The sequence below is a fragment of the Arachis ipaensis genome, chromosome B10 (assembly GCF_059453495.1).
Source record: "Arachis ipaensis isolate K30076 ecotype BB chromosome B10, ASM5945349v1, whole genome shotgun sequence".
NCBI classification, from domain to species: Eukaryota; Viridiplantae; Streptophyta; class Magnoliopsida; order Fabales; family Fabaceae; genus Arachis; species Arachis ipaensis.
In genome coordinates this window covers 96,806,462-96,829,821 of record NC_142435.1, presented here as the reverse complement: position 1 = coordinate 96,829,821, position 23,360 = coordinate 96,806,462, and the positions used below count along the sequence as shown (strand labels likewise).

At 38.4% G+C, this 23,360-nt stretch overlaps 1 non-coding gene and 1 pseudogene across 1 annotated transcript; one reads left to right on the top strand and one right to left on the bottom strand.

Annotated features, from left to right (window-relative positions):
- Positions 1-547: 547 nt before the first annotated feature.
- The window catches only part of LOC148580984 (uncharacterized), a 105,258-nt pseudogene continuing 82,445 nt past the window's right edge, over positions 548-23,360 (bottom strand).
- Positions 5,351-5,457, top strand: LOC148580988 (small nucleolar RNA R71). Its single transcript, XR_015899494.1, has one exon. It is a non-coding gene; the product is annotated as a small nucleolar RNA R71 (small nucleolar RNA).

The window sequence follows — 23,360 nt, the reverse complement described above, 5'->3', positions numbered from 1 at the left end:
TTGGGTTTATCATACCCTCATTCTTTTTTGGGGCTTCTATTTTCTCTAATCCGTTAGCAACTTGTACTTCCTCCTTTGTCACCGGCTTACTTGACACTGTGATGGTCTTGCAATCTTCTCTTTGATTAGGCATTGTGTCACTAGGAAGAGTGTTAGGAGGTCTCTCAGGTATTTGCTTACTCAACTGACCCATTTGTATCTCCAAGTTCCAAAGTGAAGCTCTGGTCTTCTGCATGAAACTGTGAGTATTCTTGGAGAGTTCTGCAACTATAAAGGCTAAGTCAGGAATACTCAGAAACTGAGTGGATGCTTGCTGTGGTTGAGAGGCTTGAAATTGACAGTAGTTGAAATTATTCTGATTAAAACTACCCTGAGAATTATTAAAGTTTGGTTGCCTCTGAGCTTGGTCTCTCCACCCAAAGTTAGGATGATTCCTCTACCCTTGATTATGTGTCTTAGAAAACGGATCATTATTGGAGGGTCTAGATGAATTACCCATGAAATTGACCTGTTCAAGAGTAAACTGGCCATAGTCATAATTATAACCTTAAGGAAAGCCACTACTCATATCATAGGGAGTATCTTGATCATTAATGGTTAAGACTTGCATTCCACTCAAGTGTTGTGTAAGCGAATTGATTTGCTGAGACATCACCTTGTTCTGAGCAAGAATAGTATCTAACACATCCAACTCCATGGCTCCCTTCTTCATTAAGGTTCTCTCAGAAGCGTATAAATATTGGTTGTTGGCAACCATCTTAATCAACTCCAAAGCCTCGTCAGGGGTCTTCGTGTGAAGTGACCTTCCTACAGAATTATCCAGAGACATCCTGGCAGTCTCAGAGACTCTATCATAGAATATCTACAAATGAATCCAGCCTGAGAACATATTAGGAGGACACTTCCTGAGCATCAACTTATACCTTTCCCAGGCTTCATAGAGAGACTCACCCTCTCTGTGCCTGAAGGTCTGAACATACGTCCTCAGCTTAATCAACTTCTGAGGAGGACATAACTTGGTTAGAAACTTGTGACCACCTTATCCCAAGTGTCCAAGCTCTCCTTGGGTTGAGTGTCAAGCCACTGTTTAGCTCGGTCCCATACAGCAAATGGGAAAAGAAGTAGCTTGTAGACATCAGAATAAACTCCAATAATCTTTACAGTGTCACATATCTGTAGGAAATTTGAAATAAACAAGTTGGGATCTTCCTGCGGGAGTCTGTAAAACTAGCAATTTTACTGGACCCGAGAAATCAACTGAGGCTTCAGCTCAAAATTGTTAGCAGCAACAGGGGGTACTGATACGTAGAAAACTTGTCTTGCAACAAATTTCCTTCAGCAAGTGTACCGAATTCGTCATCAAGTAAAAACTCACAATAGAGTGAGGTCGAATCCCACAGAGATTGATCGATCAAGCAACTTTAATTAGAGGAATGTTCTAGTTGAACGAATCAGAATTTGAGTTGAGAATTACAGAAAATTAAATGGCGGGAAAGTAAATGGCAGAAATAGTAAATGCTGGAAATAAAGAGCTGAATGTAAATGGCGGAAAGTAAATTGTAGAATCTTAAATGGGAATGGAGTAATTGCTCATAAAAGTAAATGGCAGAAATTAAAGAGAATGGGTAAGATCAGAAATGGGGGGTTCATTGGGCTCAGGAGATGTTGCATTCTCCGGATCAAGTTTATTTTCATCTCTTCCTCAATCAATGCATTCATTGATCTCCTTGGCAATCTTAAGTGATCGAATTACAATTCCTTATAATTCAAAAGAACAAGCATACAAATAAGTAAGGAAATGATGCAGTAATGACATTCAGACTAGCAAACACAGCCCTAATCAACAAAAAGTATAAAAGATAGAATTGAAAAAGGTTCAAACTAACATGGAAGCATGTTCTATCTGATACAAGATCTTCCTTATTCAATGCATAGAAAAAAATGGACCAAAGAAGGAACTCCACCACCTTTTACTCTTGTGGATGCCCATGCTCTCCTCCTTGCTTGTCCTCTTTGTGTCCTCTTGCATTTCCTCGCACCCGTGCCAATCTTGCTTGCTTCCAATCCTCAAGTGCCTTCCTCACTGATTCATGATTCTCTTGAAATTCACTTCCGAGTTGTTCCCTGCTGGGAGGATAGACCTCCTTACAATTTCGGGACACTCAGTTTTCCTAACTTGAAACCCCAGCTCATAAATGATCTCTTTATCCACCATCCACCCGTATTGTAATGCATGGTACAAGCTTCTAAATCTCTTTTCATCATACGGGTGTTGCTCCATAGGTTCCTTTTCTTTCTTTCTTTTAGAGCTCGAAGATGCCATGAATGAGAGTTAATGTGTGAAGGTGGTAAGGGTGTGGAGACTTTTGGCTGTTTAGGGTTGAGTGTAATGAAGGGAGTGAGTGAGAATGTTTTTAATGGGATAGGAAGTGCTTGGTTCCGAAAGGGAGAGGTGTGAAGAGTGGGCGTGGAGTGTGAAGGTGGGGTACGGTGCAAGGGTCACTTATATAGGGAGGTTGTGAATGAATGTAGGGTGTGGATTGATGGAGTGGTTGTTTGATGGACAGTTGGGGTTGTGCATGGAGAAAGGACAAGGATCATCACTTTATGATGGAAATTGCTCGGTCTTCAAGGGTCCCATTCTTTTCTATGTTGCATGGCAACATTTTCCAATGCGTTCCCTTTTGAGAACAAGTGTGTAATCCCTCTTCATGAAGTGGCCGAACCTTCTTCATTTAATTGTCCAATAAATCCTCTTCAATGCTCTTTTCCTTTTCCCTATAAAAATAAAATAAAAAAAATCAATATCATAAAAAAAGATTTAAACTTTACGGCTAGAATAATAAAGAAAAAGAATTAGATTGTTTATTCATGAATACCAACTAACTAACTAACTGTGCATCCTTATATGCATATTCGTGGCACCTTGGGTGACACCAAACTTAGTTTGGAGCATTGTGATGAAAAAGTCTTTGTTCAAAGCTCTAAGACTAGCATGCTCTGAGTTGCATTCATGCTTTCTTGGCATGCTTTGAACACCAAACTTGTTCTTCACTATATACTGCATAACAAGGATTTCACCAAGTGTTAGTCAAGTTTGGGTTGGAATTCATAAAAATTGACTTATTAACTATTTTCTAAAAGCATATAAAATATGGGTTGCCTCCCATGAAGCGCTTCTTTAGAGTCACTAGCTTGACGTTTTGCCTTTATCAGGAAGGTCGATAGTGCTTCAAGTCTTCTCCTCTGGAAGTAGACCTATATCCAGTAGTTGTATCAATGATCTCTACATGTTCCAAGGAGAGAACTCTGTTGATAGCGAAGACCTTAGGTAGCTGAGATGGCACAGTGGGGAGATCAGGGGGGATATCTGGGAAGTAAGCTGAGATCACTTTATCCCATGGAGAGAAGTCCTCTGTAGGGATCTTTTTGTTCCTCCACCTCCTTGGTACCTTCTTCTTTGTTCCTTGTGATGTTGTCTTACTCTTTGTGGCCTCTTCTTCTAAAGGAATTTTGATGTTGTCTTCATATGCCTCTGGTGGTTTAGGTTCCTCCATCTTTTCCTTGAGCTGTGACAGCTGCTTGTTTCCTTGTCCATCAACCAAGGGAATCTCCGGATGAGCTTGTTGTTCTTCAGTACTCATCTCTTCCTTCAGTATCTCACTATGATCCTTCCTTGGTTCCTTGTTCTCTTGATCTGTTTCTTGTGAGTGTTTGAAAACAGTGAAGGCGAGCTGTTCATCATGGATCCTCAAAATTAGCTCCCCTCGCTCCACGTTTATGAGTGCTCTGGCTGTAGCTAGGAATGGTCTTCCCAACATGATTGGGTGAGTGTAACTCTCTTCCATGTCCAATATGACAAAGTCTGCTGGGAGGAAGTATTTTCCAACCTTTACCAACACATTTTCCACCACTCCTAGTGCTTGTTTTTGAGTTTTGTCAGCCAGCCTGATGACTACATCTGTGGGCATTATCTCATTGATCTGCAGCCTCTTCAAAAGGGCCAAGGGCATTAAGTTGATGCTTGCTCCCAAATCGCAGAGTGCTCTATCAAACATTGTTTCTCCTATGGCACAGGGTATGTGAAAACTCCCTGGGTCCTTTCTTTTTGTAGGCAACTCTGGTTGAATGAGGACGCTGCACTCCTTGTTCATCACTATAGTTTGGCCTCCCTTGAGTGAGCTTTTCCTGGGAAGCAGTTCCTTCATATACTTGATGTATGCAGGCATTTGTTGGATGGTTTTGATGAATGGTATGTTTACATGCAGAGATGCAAACAAGTCAAGAAATCTTGAGTATATTCTCTTCTCCACAGCACCATTGAGTAGTTAGGGAAAAGGGTGCATAGAGTCTCAGCAGCTCTTGTTGTGAGATTTTTGGTTCTTGGTGATTTTTTTCCTTCTCCTCTGCTGAGGTATCTCCAGGTTGTTCTGACGGCTTATTTGGCTTGTCCTCAGTCTCCTTATCACTTGTAGTGGCCATCTTGCAATCTTCCCATCTTACTTTCTTTGTTTCTCCTCTTGGATTTTTCTCTGTGTCACTTGGGAATCTATCTGTAGGTTTGGGAATCTGCTGAGAGAGATACCCTACTTGAGATTTCAACCTCTTGATGGTGTCTCCCTGGTTCTTAAAATTTGCTCGCATTTCCTCCTTGAACGCCTTGTTGTCTTGAATCTCTTTGTCTATGCCTTCAAGTAGATTTTCAATCCTTGAGAGTCTGTCATCAAATGATGGTGGATTGGGATTAGAGGTGAAAGGATGAGAAATGTTATTTTGGGTTTGATATAGATGTGGAGAGGTGTTGTCATGGTGGTGTTGATATGTTCTCTGTGTGAATTGTTGGTGAGCTGCATTGTTGTTGGGGTTGTGACGTCTCTGATCTTGGCCTTGATCTTGTTGATTCCCCCACCCAAAGTTTGGGTGATTCCTCCAACCAGGGTTGTAGGTCCTGGAGTATGGATCATGGTTTTGCCTAGGTGAATTCCCAATGTAGTTGGCTTGCTCCTGACTACCCTCTGCTTCTTCATTCACTCCTTCTTGGGTTGCTGATGAAGTGGTGATTGCTGCTACTTGGTTCCTCTCCATCTTCTTGGTGAGGTTAGCCAGCTGCTTGGTAATGAGCTTATTTTGGGCCAGCAGAGCATCTACATTGTTTAGCTCCATCACTCCTCTAGTGTTCCCTCTTTCAGAAGCATAGAAATAGTCATTTTCTACTACAGTTTCAATGACATCTATGGCCTCCTCAATGGTTTTCTTCTTGTTCAGAGATCCCCCAGATGAGTGGTCTACTGCTTTCTTTGATTTATAAGAAAGGCCTTCATAGAAAATGTGTAGCTACACCCATTCATTGAACATATCTGGTGGACACCTCCTTGTCAGATCCTTGAACCTCTCCCATGCTTCATATAGAGTCTCACCATCTTATTGTTTGAAAGTTTGGACCTTAGCTCTCAGCCTGTTGATTCTTTGGGGAGGATAGAATCTGGCTAAAAATTTGTTCACCACATCTTCCCAAGTTGTCAAACTTTCCTTCAGAAAAGACTCAAGCTACTTGGCTGCCTTATCCTTGAGTGAGAATGGAAATAAGAGCAGTCTATAGGCGTCAGGATGAACACCATTAGACTTCACCGTGTCACATATCCTCAGGAAGGTGGTTAGATGTTGATTGGGATCTTCTTGGACTCCTCCTCCGGACGAACAGTTGTTCTGAACAAGGGTGATGAGCTGCGGTTTTAGTTCAAAATTATTGGCATGGATGGTCGGCTTTTGAATGCTACTTCCATAGTTTTCTGGGTTTGGATTGATGTAAGAGCCTAAAACTCTTCTCTCCTCCCCAGCATGATTTGCTCGACCTTTTCTGCCATGGTTGTGAGCCTCTTCTTCATGATGGTTTTCCATGTTTTCTTCCATGTTTGGTTCAAAGTATTCATCCTCTTCCTCGGCACCCACTACTTGTTTTTCTCTTGCTTCCCTCCTTAATCTAAGGAAGGTCCTCTCAGGTTCTGAATCAAAGGAAGTTGAAGCCCCGCTTCTTCTCCCTGTTATACAACCAACAAAGCACAAGCAAGGAAAATAGATGCAGGAAGTATTTCTATTAGAATTACTGTTAGTGTGAGTGATGCAATATATCAAACAGTTAGTGGGTCAGTGAACTGAATTGTAAATAACTAAAAAAAATGAAAAAGTAGGGGGAACGGAAGAAATTAACTAAAACTGAAAGTAAATTACTCAAACAGAAAATTAAATCAAACAAACTAAAAATGCTCAATCTAGTTATCCTCCAATTTAATCATTGTTGATTCAAAATCAATTCCCGGCAACGGCGCCATAAACTTGATACGCGGAAAACTTGTCTTGCAACAAATTTCCTTCGGCAAGTGTACCGAATTCGTCGTCAAGTAAAAACTCACAATAGAGTGAGGTCGAATCCCACAGAGATTGATTGATCAAGCAACTTTAATTAGAGGAATGTTCTAGTTGAATGAATCAGAATTTGAGTTGAGAATTGCAGAAAATTAAATGGCGGGAAAGTAAATGGTAGAAATAGTAAATGCTGGAAATAAAGAGCTGAATGTAAATGGCGGAAAGTAAATTGCAGAATCATAAATGGGAATGGGGTAATTGCTCATAAAAGTAAATGGCAGAAATTAAAGAGAATGGGTAAGATCAGAAATTGGGGGTTCATTGGGCTCAGGAGATGTTGCATTCTCCGGATCAAGTTCATTTTCATCTCTTCCTCAATCAATGCATTCATTGATCTCCTTGGCAATCTTAAGTGATCGAATTACAATTCCTTGTAATTCAATCTCTCAAATCTTGATCAATAGCCAATTCCTTGGTCAATTGCTCATGAGAAGAGATGAAGTATGGTCACTGATTATACCACATGCATTTCCCAAATCAAGTGTTTGAAGGATTATAGTCACATATCCATCCACACCCAATTTGGTCCAACATGAGAAAGCATTTCTAGCATGATCCCTTCATTCCTCTTTCAAGGTTCAGAAGAGATCCAAGTATGAATAGCTTCTTTTCCAAGATAACTACCCAATTGGATGAAGATCGAAAGCTTTCTAGTAAAATCAAGAGAAAAGATAGAAGAAGGAGAATGAAAACTAAAATTGATCCATCAAATTACAACAGAGCTCCCTAACCCAATGAAAGGGGTTTAGTTGTTCATAGCTCTGGAAAATGAAAACAAAGATGGAGAATACATGCTGAAAGTAAACTAGAAGTGCAGAGAAAGTAAAATACAGAGAGTAATTCTAGGCCAAAGGCTCCCTATAGTTTCCAACTCCCCAATTAATTCAAAGCTACTCCTATATATACTACTCTTCTGATCTTCTAGTTGGCTCTTCAAGTCTTGGGTATGGGCTTTTGGATCCTGAGTTTGAAGCAGTTATCTTCATCATTGGGCTTAGCTTTGCTTGCAGAGAGAAAGTGTGAAGTAGGCAAGGACTTTTAGCTCAGGACGTTAGTGGTGTTAACGTTAAGTGAAAGTGTGGGTTCGAGAACATTAGTGACAATCACCTTTTTCACTAACTTTGCTCACCCAAGTATGAGCCACGTTAACCTCAACGTTAGTGGCACAAACGTTACCACTAACGTTGCCTCTTGGTCCTTCGCACACGTTATTGGGACTTACCTTTCCCAATAACGTTGATAAACCTCCCCCTTCCCTACGTTAGAGTCCATGTTAACTTAGTTAACGTGGCTCTTAATGTAAGCTTGCCAATCCTTCGAGAACGTTAGTGACACTTACCTTTGTCACTAACGTTCCAATGTGCCCTTCTTTCTCACGTTAGAGTCCACGTTAACTAAGTTAACGTGGCTTCTAAGTAGTCATGCTAGCCATCTCCAACGTTAGTGACAAAGGTGAGTGTCACTAACGTTGGCTCATTACTTCTTTATCCACGTTAGCTTCCACGTTAACTAAGTTAACGTGGGAGTTAACATTGCTCATGGTGGCTCTTGGTGGTTCACCCCAACGTTAGTGACAAAGGTAAGTGTCACTAACGTTGGCGACCAATTGCTCTCTCCACGTTAGCTTCCACGTTAACTAAGTTAACGTGGGAGTTAACGTGGCTTACGGAAGCTTGGCCAACATTAGTGACAAAGGTGAATGTCACTAACGTTGGCTTCCTTTTTGCTTCTTAACGTTAGAAGCCATGTTAACTAAGTTAATGTGGCAACTAACGTGGCCAATTATGAGCTTGGTCCAACGTTAGTGACAAAGGTGAGTATCACTAACATTGGCCTTGTTGTCTTCTTCCACGTTAGAGTTCACATTAACTTAGTTAACGTGACTCTTAACGTGGGCTTATGATGGCTTCGAGGGCATTATTGGTGATTACCTTTCTCATTAACTTTGCAAGTTAGCACCCATTCCACGTTAGAGGTCACGTTAGTGGGACTAACGTGACTGCTGACGTGGTTCTTCTTTGCTTCCTTTGTCCTGAAATCAAGCAACAAAGTGCATCAAAGTTCTGGTCCAAGTCATGAGTCATGCATCATCCAATTTATCATATAATTCATGCAAAATCCTTATGAAATCATGTAAAGTGCACAATGTATGCTTGAATCAAGATGTAAGTGAATATCTACCCAAAACTAGCTTATTTTCTAGGAAAATGCATGAAACTACCCTAAAAACAGTAAAGAAAAGGTCAGTAAAACTGGCCAAAATGCCCTGGCATCAGGTACAACAATGCTATTCCTATGGAAATTTGAGCTAGGAGCAGTATAAGAGCCAAGTGTTCTCCTAGGTTGTGCAGGCATATCAGGAGGATTAACAACATTGGCATTAACCGCATTGTTATTGTTGTTGAGCTCCATAGTGGACTCTTCAATTTTCACCGGCTTTATAAGCTCTTGCTTGTTGTAAATGCCGCCTCAACATCCTCTCAATTTCAGGATCAAAATCTAGAAGAGGTTCTTTGTTCCTGTTCCTGCTCATAAACAACAGAAAATAAAGAAAAGTTGGAAATCTCTACGTTAGAGTGCACAGAATTCCCAATGAGGTATCCTGTTTAAAAAAATGAAGTAAAATAAACTGAACAAACAACATCAAAGATTTCAAAAATTAACTAAGAAAATAAACACTAAATTCAAAAATAACTAAAAAGAAAATTAATCAGGAAAAATAAAATAACTAAGGAGGACACCAAACTTGATTTCAGAAATTAAGGGAAAAATTTTAACTTGAATAAAACTAAAATTGCAAAAATTTAATGAACAAAGACAAATAAAAACTAAAAGCTAAAAACACCTAATCTAAGAAATCAAACAACGGTTCGTTGTTAATCACAGTCAGTCCCGGGCAACAATGTCAAAAACATGATGCGGAATTTCTAGATCCACAAACTAACCAGCAAGTGCACTGTGTCGTACCAAGTAATACCTCAGGTGACTGAGGGTCGATCCCACGAGGATTGATAGACTGAGAAATAATGGTCGAATGAATCACTTAGTTAGGCAAGCAGAAAGTGATGTTTTGGGGTTTAAAAGCATTTAACAGTGATTTAGAGAATTAAAAAGCAAACAGTGGAATTGTTGTAGAATATATGAGAAAACAGTTAAGGTATCGGAGATGTTTATTCTTCCAGATTAAGTTTTCTTACCAACTAATTTAATCATGCAACATTCATTTCATGGAATACTGTTAGTGACTAAATCCTAATATCTTAGTGATTTAATCTCTTCTAACCTAGTTAACCGCCAATGTCTTGGTCACTTAATTTCGATTAAAGGTTTAGGTTCAACTCTAGTTTATTGGCCACAAAAACCCTAATTACCCATATTTAATCCCTTTAAGTCCAAATAATTATCAATTTAAGAAGAATTTACTTTCAAGCTAGTGTTCGAGTGAGATAACTCTTCCAAGAATCACAAGAACGCATATAGAATAAGGGTTATTCTACCGATCTACCCAGATTCATAAGATAAAGAACGAAAGTAATCATTGAAAATGAATCAATACATTAATTAAAATAGAACAATAATAGTCTTAATCCATAAAGATAAATAGAGCTCCTAACCGTAACCAAAGAAGTTTAGTAGCTTATGCTTCAGAGAGAAAACTAGGGTTCAGAAAATGTGAAAGTGCGTAAGAGAGAAGATTCCCCGAAGGGTGAATCTTTTCCCTTTTATATCTATTCTAATTTTATTTTAAACTAAAATAAAATAATAAATTTTAAACCTAAAATATTTTGTTTGTACTTAAAATTAACTAAAATACAATAAAATAGAATAATTGAAAGCTAAATCCAACTAAAGATGCTATTTGGGTGAATTGAGATCCGGTTCATTGGCGCTAAACACTAGATCCAGCGTTTAGCGTCCTTGTGGGAAGAAAGCTCCCTTTCGATTATGAGTTCCTCGCGCTAAACGCCTGGTTTGGTGTTTAGCGCCCTAATGGGCAGAGGGCTTCCACGCATTTCTGAACTCCTGGCGCTAACGCCCAGGTCCGCGTTTAGCGCCAGCTTGGTAGCTTCTAATTCTTCTCTTTTGTTGCACACAAACTCTGCTAAACTGATCCGAACTTCACCTGAAATGGTTAAAACACCAAAGCAACTCAAAGTAGCACCAAAAGAGGTTTCAAACACTAAAATTTAATTAAAACTCAGTAAATTTTAACTTAAAATAAACAAAAAATAAAGGAAAGATGCTCACGTATCAGCCACCCAAGTTGCAAACCTGAAAGAAGACCTCATCACTACCTGGGATTGTGACTGTGGATCCATTGTAAGGAGCAAGCTCAGCCACAATTTTTAGATTGGCCAGCTTCATGAAGGTTGTCCCAATACCCGATTTAAAGACACCAAGAAAAAAGAAGTGAACTTGTTCTTTCATTTGTGTAGTCTTTTTTGGATTATGTTAATCAATTAGGGCATTAGTCCTTTTTTTCCAACTGTTAGATACAATTTCATAAAATTCTCTTATTTTGGTATGTTTGGTTTTGTAATTAGTCTTTTATTGAATGGGGAACTTGTTTCTGTTAGTAATGATCTTATGATATCATTATGTTATAGGTTTATGGTACTCTTTTATTATGACATTGTATGATTGCTCTGAGAATTTTAAATTATTTTTATGATACTCTTTTATTATGGTACTCCTATGTTATTAGGAAGAATTTATTTTTAGCAATTTCATATATAACATTTAGGGAACAGAGTTCATCTTATATTTTTAATTTTTACAAGTTCAAAATGATACATTCCCAATTAAGGAACACAGATCATCATACGTTTTCCATTTTTCTAGGTTTAAAATCTTACATTCTCCTTAATCCTTGAGAATACAGAAAGCTGCCAAAAATAACACTTGAATGTATAATTTTGGGTTCATTTCAACTTCCAACTTCCCAATTCTCTACACAAAATTTAGCCTTACTTGCTCAACTTTTCCACCAAAATTTAGAGTTCTACCCACCACTTATCCATTGATAGTCCACACAAATAATCTGCATCACCTCTTTCCAATGGTCTGAAACAAAGAATTTCTGACTTTTAAACAAAACCCATTAACAAAGATGAAATAATTAAGTAGAGTTTCTCACATTATAGTTGGGACAGCCAAAGAATGGCTTAGCTTGTTAGGGGTCCTGGTATCTGCAACCACAACTATACCACTCTCATATCTGCAAAGATCTACTATAACTAGGGGTTCTGGTGGTTGAACGTGTAGATCTCTAGCTCCTACCTGCAATCATGACTCCCGACCTATACTTATGCACAAAGAAGAAGAAGTAGAAAATGAAGGAGAGGAATAAGAAGAACATTATTTGATTTAGGTAATAAAAGGGATAAAATGACCAAATTGGTTCAATTACACTTTTCTGCCACCTCATCTAGCCATTATCATGTCCTACATGGCAAGGACTAAGCTACGTCACTTACGATATTGAGCTCTGGTGATGGAAAATGTGCTTGGGATTGATGATAAACTACTATTTTATGGTAAATTTAGGATCGAATTGAGTGGATTTTATCAACTTATCTTGCATTTATTCACTGAAATAGCATATTTATGAACTCCTCCTAATTGTGCTTAATGATTAAAAACATGCTTTTTAGGCTCTTAAATTGCTAAATTTAATTCACTTTAATTTCATTCGATGCATTGATGTGTTTGTTAAGTGATTTTAGGCTTAGAAGGCAAGGATGACTTGAAGAAGTAAAGAAAAAAGCATGCAAAAGTGGAGAATTCATGAAGAAATAAAGTTTGGAGTTCCTCATGGTCATGTGTACACTTGCCTCATGCGTACGCATGACTTGTAGCACGTGATTTACTTAAGTAAACACGTGGGTCGTGATTTCAGGCCATTTTCGGGCCTAACCCAACTCATTTCTGAAGCATTTGAAGGCAAGACCAAGGGAGGATCAACCAAGTAGTCATAGAATATTTTAGAACCATGTTTTAGGATAGAATTCTAGAGAGAGAAGCTCTTTCATCTTTCTATAATTTAGTGTAGTTTTAGGTTAAATTCTCTTAGATGTAGATTTTAATTCTTGTTCTTGTGTAGTTCTCTTTACATTTTCTTGTTCTATTGTCTCAATTTGCCTATTTTCTCTTGTTTGTTTCTTTATTTTGTCTATTTTAGCTTATGAACAATTGTTCAATTTTACTTTCATTTAATGCAATTTTATGTTTTCATGTCCTTTGATGTTTGCTTTAGTTGCTATTATTGTTATCTTGTTTTGGTAGTTTTAGATTTTATTAATTCTTACAATTTATGATGCTTTTCTATTATGCACCCCAAGTATTTGATAAAATACTTGATTTATCTTTAGAGTAGATTTTTATACTCTTGGCTTAGAATTGAGGATTTAAATGACCTTGAGTCACTAATATCCAATTTGATTGATAATTTAGAGATTTTAATTAATCTATAATTTAGAGATTTTAATTAATCTCGTTTCCATTAATGAGTAAAACCTATAGATTGAGATTGATTAAGCCCGGTTAACTTATCTCATCATTAGAGGTTGACTAATTGGGTTCGCTCTTGTAATTATCATGTCGTGGTTAGTGACACGAGAGTCGTTGATGTCCAATATTGATTGGAGATTTAGGGTTATTAGTTCTTCTTGTTTTCATTGACGAGTAAGACATATGGATTAGGACTAACTATGCCTATTTGACTTTCTCCTGATGTTGGAGAGGACGAAGTAGTATTAACTTTAGGTAATCACCATGTTTATGGTCAATGACTTAGATAGGAAGCCTTGACTCTCAATTCTCGCCAAGAGTGTCTTTTTAGCATTTACCCTCCTTGAGTTGTTATCTTTACTTTCTTACAATTTATTTTCTTGTCCTTGCTCTTCAGACCCCTTATTCTCATAACCAATAATACACACGCCTCATTATAATTCTTTTGAGAGACAACTCGAGATCTAATACTCTCGGTTTTTGTTGGTTTGCATTCGTGACAAACAAATTAAACTTTGACAGGGTCATTTGTTGGTTTGGAATTATACTTACAACGCGATTCTTTTTGGAGAAATTCTAAACCGACATTTGGCTCGCATCAAGTTTTGGTGCCATTGCTAGCAAATTACAATATATGTTTGTTATTGGTTATTGTTTATATGTTGATTGTGAATAGTTTACTTTTTGTTTGTTTGCTTGTTTGTGTTAGTAGTTAGGATTTTGTTCTCTTTGTTTCTTAATAGTTTTTGTTTTTTGTTTTCCTTTTTTCTATGAATTCTCACTATTTTGGCTATGAGTTTGGTTCTAATTATGTTGTAAGAAATAGAAATTTCAATGAGGGTTTGTGATGAGCGGATAATTTATACGCTTTTTGGCATTGTTTTTAGTATGTTTTTAGTATATTTTAATTAGTTTTTATTATATTTTTATTAGTTTTTAAATAAAAATCACTTTTCTGGACTTTACTATGAGTTTGTGTGTTTTTCTGTGATTTCAGGTATTTTCTGGCTGAAATTGAGGGACCTGAGCAAAAATCTGATTCAGAGGCTGAAAAAGGACTGCAGATGCTGTTGGATTCTGACCTCCCTGCACTCAAAGTGGATTTTCTGGAGCTACAGAATCCCAATTGGTGCACTCTCAATTGCGTTGGAAATTAGACATCCTGGGCTTTCCAGCAATATTTAATAGTCCATACTTTACCCAAGATTTGATGGCCCAAACAGGCGTTCCAGGTCAGCTTAAGAATTCTGGCATTTAACTCTAAAAAGGGCACAAAAGCTGGAGTTAAACGCCCAAACTGGCACAAAAGCTGGTGTTTAACTCCAAGAAAAGTCTCTACACGAAAATGCTTCAATGCTCAGCCCAAGCACATACCAAGTGGGCCCGGAAGAAGATTTCTGCATTAATTACTTATTTCTTTAAACCCTAGGCTACTAGTTCTCTATAAATATGACCTTTCACTATTGTATTTTCATCTTGGTTCTTCGGGTTCCCTCTCTGGGGCTGAAGCCAATGACCACCATTATCACTTTTGTATTTTCAACGGTGGAGTTTCTACACACCATAAATTAAGGTGTGGAGCTCTGCTGTTCTTCATGAATTAATACAAAGTACTATTGTTTTTCTATTCAACTCAAGTCTATTTCTTCTCCAAGATATTCATTCGTTCTTCAACTTGATGAATGTGATGATCTGTGACACTCATCATCATTCTCACCTATGAATATGTGCCTGACAACCACCTCTGTTCTATTAGCAATGGCTTGAATGTGTATCTCTTGGGTTTCTAATCTAAGATTGGAACCTTCGTGGTATAGGCTAGAATTATTGGCGGTCATTCCTGAGATCCGAAAAGTCTAAACCTTGTCTGTGGTATTCTGAGTAGGATCTAGGAAGGGATGACTGTGACGAGCTTCAAACTCGCGATTGTGGGGCGTGTGACAGACGCAAAAGGATCAATGGATCCTATTCCGACATGATCGAGAACCGACAGCTAATTAGCCGATGTTGTGACAGAGCATCAAGACCATTTTCACTGAGAGGACGGGATGTAGCCATTGACAATGGTGATGCCCAACATAAAGCTTGCCATGGAAAGGAGTATGAATGATTGGAATCAGGCAATAGGAAAGCAGAGGTTCAGGAGGAACAAAGCATCTTCATACGCTTATCTGAAATCCACCAATGAATTACATAAGTATCTCTATCTTTATTTTATGTTTATTTTCATCACCTTAAACTCCATAACCATTTGAATCCGCCTGACTGAGATTTACAAGATGACCATAGCTTGCTTCAAGCCGACAATCTCCGTGGGATCGACCCTTACTCACGTAAGGTTTATTACTTGGATGACCCAGTGCACTTGCTGGTTAGTTGTGCGAAATTGTGACAACGTGTGATTCATGTTTGAGAGCTCCAAGTCCTTTGGCGCCATTGTTGATGATCACAATTTTGCATACCAGTTTGCATCAAGAATTGGAAATCAAAGGTGGGAGGAGCCTCAAGAATATAGACAATCTTCATGGCAACAACCTCATCCAGTATACTATGAGCATAATCCAACCCATGGTGCATACTAATCTAATGGATATGGTGGACCTCCTTGGGTTATCAACCACAACCACCATATGCTTATGAACCCCCCCTCAACATAGCCCGCAACCATCATACTCGCAAGTCCCATAGTACCAAAAACCTCCATATGATCATAACCCATATCCACTATACCAACAACCATACGAGCCATATGAACCATACTCAGAAACACTATTCCAGTATCAATACTCGCATGAACTTATTAAATAAATACCTGTATATACACCACCTCAATATTCTCACCAAAACCTCCATATGATAGCATTTACCCTCCTTGAGTTGTTATCTTTACTTTCTTACAATTTATTTTCTTGTCCTTGCTCTTCAGACCCCTTATTCTCATAACCAATAATACACACGCCTCATTATAATTCTTTTGAGAGACAACTCGAGATCTAATACTCTCGGTTTTTGTTGGTTTGCATTCGTGACAAACAAATTAAACTTTGACAGGGTCATTTGTTGGTTTGGAATTATACTTACAACGCGATTCTTTTTGGAGAAATTCTAAACCGACATTTGGCTCGCATCAAGTTTTGGTGCCATTGCTAGCAAATTACAATATATGTTTGTTATTGGTTATTGTTTATATGTTGATTGTGAATAGTTTACTTTTTGTTTGTTTGCTTGTTTGTGTTAGTAGTTAGGATTTTGTTCTCTTTGTTTCTTAATAGTTTTTGTTTTTTGTTTTCCTTTTTTCTATGAATTCTCACTATTTTGGCTATGAGTTTGGTTCTAATTATGTTGTAAGAAATAGAAATTTCAATGAGGGTTTGTGATGAGCGGATAATTTATACGCTTTTTGGCATTGTTTTTAGTATGTTTTTAGTATATTTTAATTAGTTTTTATTATATTTTTATTAGTTTTTAAATAAAAATCACTTTTCTGGACTTTACTATGAGTTTGTGTGTTTTTCTGTGATTTCAGGTATTTTCTGGCTGAAATTGAGGGACCTGAGCAAAAATCTGATTCAGAGGCTGAAAAAGGACTGCAGATGCTGTTGGATTCTGACCTCCCTGCACTCAAAGTGGATTTTCTGGAGCTACAGAATCCCAATTGGTGCACTCTCAATTGCGTTGGAAATTAGACATCCTGGGCTTTCCAGCAATATTTAATAGTCCATACTTTACCCAAGATTTGATGGCCCAAACAGGCGTTCCAGGTCAGCTTAAGAATTCTGGCATTTAACTCTAAAAAGGGCACAAAAGCTGGAGTTAAACGCCCAAACTGGCACAAAAGCTGGTGTTTAACTCCAAGAAAAGTCTCTACACGAAAATGCTTCAATGCTCAGCCCAAGCACATACCAAGTGGGCCCGGAAGAAGATTTCTGCATTAATTACTTATTTCTTTAAACCCTAGGCTACTAGTTCTCTATAAATATGACCTTTCACTATTGTATTTTCATCTTGGTTCTTCGGGTTCCCTCTCTGGGGCTGAAGCCAATGACCACCATTATCACTTTTGTATTTTCAACGGTGGAGTTTCTACACACCATAAATTAAGGTGTGGAGCTCTGCTGTTCTTCATGAATTAATACAAAGTACTATTGTTTTTCTATTCAACTCAAGTCTATTTCTTCTCCAAGATATTCATTCGTTCTTCAACTTGATGAATGTGATGATCTGTGACACTCATCATCATTCTCACCTATGAATATGTGCCTGACAACCACCTCTGTTCTATTAGCAATGGCTTGAATGTGTATCTCTTGGGTTTCTAATCTAAGATTGGAACCTTCGTGGTATAGGCTAGAATTATTGGCGGTCATTCCTGAGATCCGAAAAGTCTAAACCTTGTCTGTGGTATTCTGAGTAGGATCTAGGAAGGGATGACTGTGACGAGCTTCAAACTCGCGATTGTGGGGCGTGTGACAGACGCAAAAGGATCAATGGATCCTATTCCGACATGATCGAGAACCGACAGCTAATTAGCCGATGTTGTGACAGAGCATCAAGACCATTTTCACTGAGAGGACGGGATGTAGCCATTGACAATGGTGATGCCCAACATAAAGCTTGCCATGGAAAGGAGTATGAATGATTGGAATCAGGCAATAGGAAAGCAGAGGTTCAGGAGGAACAAAGCATCTTCATACGCTTATCTGAAATCCACCAATGAATTACATAAGTATCTCTATCTTTATTTTATGTTTATTTTCATCACCTTAAACTCCATAACCATTTGAATCCGCCTGACTGAGATTTACAAGATGACCATAGCTTGCTTCAAGCCGACAATCTCCGTGGGATCGACCCTTACTCACGTAAGGTTTATTACTTGGATGACCCAGTGCACTTGCTGGTTAGTTGTGCGAAATTGTGACAACGTGTGATTCATGTTTGAGAGCTCCAAGTCCTTTGGCGCCATTGTTGATGATCACAATTTTGCATACCAGTTTGCATCAAGAATTGGAAATCAAAGGTGGGAGGAGCCTCAAGAATATAGACAATCTTCATGGCAACAACCTCATCCAGTATACTATGAGCATAATCCAACCCATGGTGCATACTAATCTAATGGATATGGTGGACCTCCTTGGGTTATCAACCACAACCACCATATGCTTATGAACCCCCCCTCAACATAGCCCGCAACCATCATACTCGCAAGTCCCATAGTACCAAAAACCTCCATATGATCATAACCCATATCCACTATACCAACAACCATACGAGCCATATGAACCATACTCAGAAACACTATTCCAGTATCAATACTCGCATGAACTTATTAAATAAATACCTGTATATACACCACCTCAATATTCTCACCAAAACCTCCATATGATAGCATTTACCCTCCTTGAGTTGTTATCTTTACTTTCTTACAATTTATTTTCTTGTCCTTGCTCTTCAGACCCCTTATTCTCATAACCAATAATACACACGCCTCATTATAATTCTTTTGAGAGACAACTCGAGATCTAATACTCTCGGTTTTTGTTGGTTTGCATTCGTGACAAACAAATTAAACTTTGACAGGGTCATTTGTTGGTTTGGAATTATACTTACAACGCGATTCTTTTTGGAGAAATTCTAAACCGACATTTGGCTCGCATCAAGTTTTGGTGCCATTGCTAGCAAATTACAATATATGTTTGTTATTGGTTATTGTTTATATGTTGATTGTGAATAGTTTACTTTTTGTTTGTTTGCTTGTTTGTGTTAGTAGTTAGGATTTTGTTCTCTTTGTTTCTTAATAGTTTTTGTTTTTTGTTTTCCTTTTTTCTATGAATTCTCACTATTTTGGCTATGAGTTTGGTTCTAATTATGTTGTAAGAAATAGAAATTTCAATGAGGGTTTGTGATGAGCGGATAATTTATACGCTTTTTGGCATTGTTTTTAGTATGTTTTTAGTATATTTTAATTAGTTTTTATTATATTTTTATTAGTTTTTAAATAAAAATCACTTTTCTGGACTTTACTATGAGTTTGTGTGTTTTTCTGTGATTTCAGGTATTTTCTGGCTGAAATTGAGGGACCTGAGCAAAAATCTGATTCAGAGGCTGAAAAAGGACTGCAGATGCTGTTGGATTCTGACCTCCCTGCACTCAAAGTGGATTTTCTGGAGCTACAGAATCCCAATTGGTGCACTCTCAATTGCGTTGGAAATTAGACATCCTGGGCTTTCCAGCAATATTTAATAGTCCATACTTTACCCAAGATTTGATGGCCCAAACAGGCGTTCCAGGTCAGCTTAAGAATTCTGGCATTTAACTCTAAAAAGGGCACAAAAGCTGGAGTTAAACGCCCAAACTGGCACAAAAGCTGGTGTTTAACTCCAAGAAAAGTCTCTACACGAAAATGCTTCAATGCTCAGCCCAAGCACATACCAAGTGGGCCCGGAAGAAGATTTCTGCATTAATTACTTATTTCTTTAAACCCTAGGCTACTAGTTCTCTATAAATATGACCTTTCACTATTGTATTTTCATCTTGGTTCTTCGGGTTCCCTCTCTGGGGCTGAAGCCAATGACCACCATTATCACTTTTGTATTTTCAACGGTGGAGTTTCTACACACCATAAATTAAGGTGTGGAGCTCTGCTGTTCTTCATGAATTAATACAAAGTACTATTGTTTTTCTATTCAACTCAAGTCTATTTCTTCTCCAAGATATTCATTCGTTCTTCAACTTGATGAATGTGATGATCTGTGACACTCATCATCATTCTCACCTATGAATATGTGCCTGACAACCACCTCTGTTCTATTAGCAATGGCTTGAATGTGTATCTCTTGGGTTTCTAATCTAAGATTGGAACCTTCGTGGTATAGGCTAGAATTATTGGCGGTCATTCCTGAGATCCGAAAAGTCTAAACCTTGTCTGTGGTATTCTGAGTAGGATCTAGGAAGGGATGACTGTGACGAGCTTCAAACTCGCGATTGTGGGGCGTGTGACAGACGCAAAAGGATCAATGGATCCTATTCCGACATGATCGAGAACCGACAGCTAATTAGCCGATGTTGTGACAGAGCATCAAGACCATTTTCACTGAGAGGACGGGATGTAGCCATTGACAATGGTGATGCCCAACATAAAGCTTGCCATGGAAAGGAGTATGAATGATTGGAATCAGGCAATAGGAAAGCAGAGGTTCAGGAGGAACAAAGCATCTTCATACGCTTATCTGAAATCCACCAATGAATTACATAAGTATCTCTATCTTTATTTTATGTTTATTTTCATCACCTTAAACTCCATAACCATTTGAATCCGCCTGACTGAGATTTACAAGATGACCATAGCTTGCTTCAAGCCGACAATCTCCGTGGGATCGACCCTTACTCACGTAAGGTTTATTACTTGGATGACCCAGTGCACTTGCTGGTTAGTTGTGCGAAATTGTGACAACGTGTGATTCATGTTTGAGAGCTCCAAGTCCTTTGGCGCCATTGTTGATGATCACAATTTTGCATACCAGTTTGCATCAAGAATTGGAAATCAAAGGTGGGAGGAGCCTCAAGAATATAGACAATCTTCATGGCAACAACCTCATCCAGTATACTATGAGCATAATCCAACCCATGGTGCATACTAATCTAATGGATATGGTGGACCTCCTTGGGTTATCAACCACAACCACCATATGCTTATGAACCCCCCCTCAACATAGCCCGCAACCATCATACTCGCAAGTCCCATAGTACCAAAAACCTCCATATGATCATAACCCATATCCACTATACCAACAACCATACGAGCCATATGAACCATACTCAGAAACACTATTCCAGTATCAATACTCGCATGAACTTATTAAATAAATACCTGTATATACACCACCTCAATATTCTCACCAAAATGAACCACCTACCATATACGATGGCTACCCCCAACACTATAAACCATCTTTTACATCACAACCCTCCATGGAAGAATATCCACACCCATCGATCCAAGAGCAAAATGATCCTATTTATGTTAGTGGTGCGTGGCAGAAGTTGACCAATTAAGAGATTCTAAATAAGAGAATAGCGTTGCACGTATAGCTCTTAACCAGCTAAGATCTGCCTCACCAATTTAAAAAGGGTTATCATAAATTTTAGAAATAAAAATACTGGGAGTATGAGTCCCAGGTCGTCTCCCAACGAGTTGCAGGAAAGAGTGCTAATTTATTAATCAGAGAATTCCCAGAAAGTTTGAGTTTTGATAATGAGTAATTAAAATAATTGTGAATTAAAGCAATAAAAATAAACTAAGAATAATTATTGATATTCAAAATAAAAGGCCTTGACTGGGGAAATAATTAAGTGGAAGTCCTATCCTTGTTGGAATCTTCTCAAGTGTAGTGTAAAGAGGTTGTTGTTTTCACTTGGTTAACCTTTACTGAATAAAGGAAAGTATAGTGATTGAACTAACTCTTACCCGCAAATCTTAGTCCTCTCCCTCGGGAAGGTCCAGCGTTAGCAGATACAGAATTAGCCAACAACGTCCAATTTAACTGGGCACTTGAGCATTCCAACTCAAGTGTCTACTCTTAATCAACCTCCATGTCAAGTAGAGGATCTACTCCATTGACATGAAATTAATAATCATAAAAATATAAGAAGACATAATTAAATAAAATTAAATACAGAATTAAAATTAATTTAAAATAAAAATAACTCTATATATTAATAAATTCCAAATGCAACATACTTAATTGAATAGGGTCAATGAGCATCTAATAAGAGTAAAGGAATAAGGAAACAAACTAAGGTAATATCTTCACGGAGGTAAAGACTCTTCAACATCCACAATCCAAAGCAAAAGCATAAACTATCAATATAACATTAATCTAGATTCAGATCTAAAACTAAAGTAATCCTAATGTGATGAATCTGAATGTGTGTGGAAGCCTCCTCGAGTCTCTGCATGTTCCCTAGCTTTAGTCTGTGTTTCTGGGCCAAAAATTGGGTAAAAATACGGCCCGAAATCGCCCCCAGTGTATTCTGTTATTTTTGCAGAACGCGCAGGTCACGCGTGTGCATTGTCCATGTGTTCGCGTCATTTACCGGTTTTCCTTGTCACGCGTTCACGTTGTCCACGCGTTCGCGTTATTCGTTCAGACTTCAATCCACGCGTTTGCGTCAGGCATGCGTTCGCGTCGCTGCGATTCCTTCTTTTCGCGCGCCCGCGTGGGCCATGCGCTCGCGTCATTGTTCGCTGGTCATCTCCATGGTTTCTTGTGTTCCTTCCATTTTTGCAAGCTTCCTCTCCACTCTCTAAGCCATTCCTGCCCTATGAAGCCTGAAACACTGATGAGCGGATAATTTATACGCTTTTTGGCATTGTTTTTAGTATATTTTTAGTAGAATCTAGTTACTTTTAGGGATGTTTTTATTAGTTTTATGTTAAATTCACATTTCTGAACTTTACTATGAGTTTGTGTGTTTTCCTGTGATTTCAGGTATTTTCTGGCTGAAATTGAGGGACTTGAGCAGAAATCAGATTCAGAGGTTGAAGGAGGACTGCTGATGCTGTTGGATTCTGACCTCCCTGCACTTGAAGTGGATTTTCTGGAGCTACAGAACTCAAAATGGCGCGCTTCAAATTGCGTTGGAAAGTAGACATCCAGGGATTTCCAGCAATGTATAATAGTCCATATTTTGAATGAGTTTAGATGATGTAAAAGGGCGTTGAACGCCAGTTCTACGCTGCTGTCTGGAGTTAAACGCCAGAAACAAGTCACAAACCAGAGTTGAACGCCAGAATTACGTTACAACCTGGCGTTCAACTCCAGAAAGAGCCTTTGCACGTGTAACATTCAAGCTCAGCCCAAGCACAAACCAAGTGGGCCCCGGAAGTGGATTTATGCATCAATTACTTACTTCTGTAAACCCTAGTAGCTAGTTTATTATAAATAGGACCTTTTACTATTGTATTAGACATCTTTGGAATCATCTTTTGATCATTTTTAGATCTCTAGAGCTCCATGGAAGGCTGGCCACTCGGCCATGCTTACCCTATGTTCACTTATGTATTTTTCAACGGTAGAGTTTCTACACTCCATAGATTAAGGTGTGGAGCTCTGCTGTTCCTCAAAGATTAATGCAAAGTACTACTGTTTTTCTATTCAATTCAACTTATTCCGCTTCTAAGATATTCATTCGCACTTCAACCTGAATGTGATGAACGTGACAACCATCATCATTCCTTATGAACGCGTGCCTGACAACCACTTCCGTTCTACCTTAGATTGAATGAGTATTTCTTAGATCTTTTAATCAGAATCTTCGTGCTATAAGCTAGATTGATGGCGGCATTCATGAGGGTCCGGAAAGTCTAAACTTTTTCTGTGGTATTCCGAGTAGGACTCTGGGATTGAATGACTGTGACGAGCTTC